Raw genomic sequence first — 2,984 nt, forward strand, 5'->3', positions numbered from 1 at the left:
AAGGTTTCCACGTGGTTGCTACTTAACATTTATATTCCCAGAAGTTATTGGAGGTGGAATGATTGCCTTTTCTACACATTTTCTACTCTTTTGACATAACATCGTTATCAAATCCTTTAATAAATATTAAAGTGTTGAAAGCCGTACATTGACCTATAATGGTTTACTTTTATAAATTGTTATTTGGATGGAGAGTTGTCTCATTGGCACTCACACCACATCTTCCTATATCTATATACAGGTACTTTATACAAAATATTTAACCACAAGTTGAATAGTGCTTTTCAGAAACGGTAATATATTGCACGAAGTTTCATTTACTTATGCTGTAAACAATGGCTCGAGCATTTTCTTCATTGCAAACTAACAAAGTTGATGATTTCTTATCAATGTGAACAGCATAAGGCTTGTCCAATCCGTCCTTGGCGGATAAAATAACCCTACTTGAAGAACCATCAGGAGAAATAGCTACAACTGTGTTTATCGGATTGCAAGCCACATAGACCATTCCATTTTTATCCACGGAAAGACCAAATGGTCTATTTATGTCATTGTTTCTGATTGACCAAATATGTTGACCTTCTCTTGTATAACAGGATACAGTGTTTTCATTCACATTTGTACTGTATATTTTGTCCTGGAATAAAGCCACTCGAATAAGATAGTATCCTGGTATCTTAACCTTTATTTGAATACTTCCATCAATGTCTGTAATGATCACTATGTCTTTATCTTGTAATCGAACAATCAATGTTTCGCCATCGCTGTCCAACCCATAACACGAACCTTCTACTGGAAATGACTTTAGAATGAGACTATTTTCAATATCTACCACCAATATTTGATTCTTATCCAAAATAGAAACAACGACCGTTTGATCTCCAAACAAACAAATGTCAAATGGAATTCCATCAAATGTTATCATATCTTTGATATGGACTCCATCTGTGTTGAATTTCATTAGGCGCCGGTTTATTTGGTCAAGTAGTAAAAACTGTCCGTCGGAGAGTACTTGACAGCCAGTTATTTTAACACGACCATTCAAAGGTATCGGTATGACTAAATTTGTCTTTAAGACAGGTTTTAACTGCTCTATCCTCATTGGAGTGGATATTTGTACTTGTGCTCCAATATAATCGTTTTCAATATCTGCCATTGTTGAAGTTTATTATAGTGTTTGCTATTTCTGACTTTTACAATTATTTACATTCTCTATGTTTCAATATCAAGAACCTAAAATATTAAAATAGGCTAGGTTTTAAACATGTATGCAAGGTACAAAGTTCATATACTCGGTAACAAATGGAGTTGCCTTTACTGAAAGCCGATTTTCTTACTTTGGGAGTTGTCAAGTGTGAAAAGTCCTCACTGTTCTCAGATCCAACATAGATAACACTTGCTTTATAGTGGCAATATATACTCTAAGTCATACTTAAGAGTTGTTTACCTTTCCTAAAATAAGAAAAAAAATGCAGTTATGGAAAATACAGTAACTGTATTGATCTTCAGGTATAAAGTAAAATCACAAAAATACTGAACTCAGAGGAAAATCTAATCGGAAAGTCCATAATCACATGGCAAAATCAAATGACAAAACACATAAAAAACGAATAGACAAGAACTGTCATATTCCTGACTTGGTACAGGCATTTTCAAATGTAGAAAATTAAGGATTGAACCTGGTTTTATAGCGCTTTAAAATCAAAGATGGTGGTAAACAGTTAATCTACCTTTATAGATTAACAAGCTTGACTGTTGCTAATCTATAGACTTAGTCATATAAAACAAACTATCTATATCAAAACCTCAAATGTCTGCTGATGAATGATAACACTTCTATATAAAAAATATAGTTGTTTTATTATACTATGTGCGATCATTTAACGCTTTAAAGATGATAGATAAACTTGTTTAGTTGTGTAATACATACAACATGTACAACATAATAATGTACAATTATGTTTACTAATTCGATCATGTCTGCAATAATGTAGAACTAATATTCAAAATCTTACCTTTATAAAAAATAAACTAAAATAAATATATGGTCTTTGATGATAAATACAAACTCTTTTAAATGCCCTACATTATACAAATTCCACGATGATGTAGTTTAAATTTATATCAAGAGAAACATATGACCATTTTCAGAAAATGGATTAAAATTACAATGTCTATTTTTATACTATAATACACTATGTAGTGAGGTGTTACGTGTCTATATAAATACTAGTAACCGTAAAATATGATGATGAGATCATTAAGACATAAGATTACCAATAACAAAATATTGCACGCATACAATTTCAATTCTTAAGATAAAATTATCACTGGAAAACAATGAAACAACAAATTTGTAACCGGAAATATTTGAACAAGGGGAGTTCAATCAATCACAAACTGACAGGAAAAAAGAAAGTAAGAATGCAAGCATAAATCATTGCCGGTACCGACTGTCGTCGCATTATTCTCATGATTATAATAAACAAAATTCACAGTAAATGTTACCGTAAATCAGAGATGGTCAGTTAATGGGGCGCAAACTACATGCATAATCTTATATTTTTATATTCTTCGGTAGCAAAGTGGTCATTGTGTTGTAGATGTATCTCATCAGCAAACACTAGCTACAGTGTAATATAGTAAAACTTGGCACATCTTTTTTATCTAAGATCGGTATGCAGTGGCCTACATTAATTTGTATTATATTTGTATATTTAATGTGTTCGTGAACTTTAACAGACTGTCTGATTAACCGTTTAATTTAATGTATGATGCAGCTGTGTTTTGACTGTAATCATTTATAATTTGAAGGAGTAAAATTCATGTTTCTGTGTGCTTATATGCTGTCCCTATACTTGTGAATGACGATTTCATGTGTGAGAAAATCATGAAAGTGACAAAGACCTTTGCGATAACAAAAGTTAATGAATGTGAAGATTCGGGAGGGTTGAAGATAGTTAAAGATAGAGAATGGATGTGTC

The 2,984-nt window shown here is 31.9% G+C and overlaps 1 long non-coding RNA gene across 1 annotated transcript; it reads right to left on the reverse strand.

Moving 5' to 3' along the window:
* Nucleotides 1-299: 299 nt before the first annotated feature.
* On the reverse strand, nt 300-2,148 carry LOC139503018 (uncharacterized). Its single transcript, XR_011658999.1, has 2 exons — nt 2,016-2,148; nt 300-1,452 (listed from the first exon to the last, which is right to left on the reverse strand). It is a non-coding gene; the product is annotated as an uncharacterized lncRNA (long non-coding RNA).
* Nucleotides 2,149-2,984: the final 836 nt, after the last annotated feature.

The sequence above is a fragment of the Mytilus edulis genome, chromosome 14 (assembly GCF_963676685.1).
Source record: "Mytilus edulis chromosome 14, xbMytEdul2.2, whole genome shotgun sequence".
NCBI classification, from domain to species: domain Eukaryota; kingdom Metazoa; phylum Mollusca; class Bivalvia; order Mytilida; family Mytilidae; genus Mytilus; species Mytilus edulis.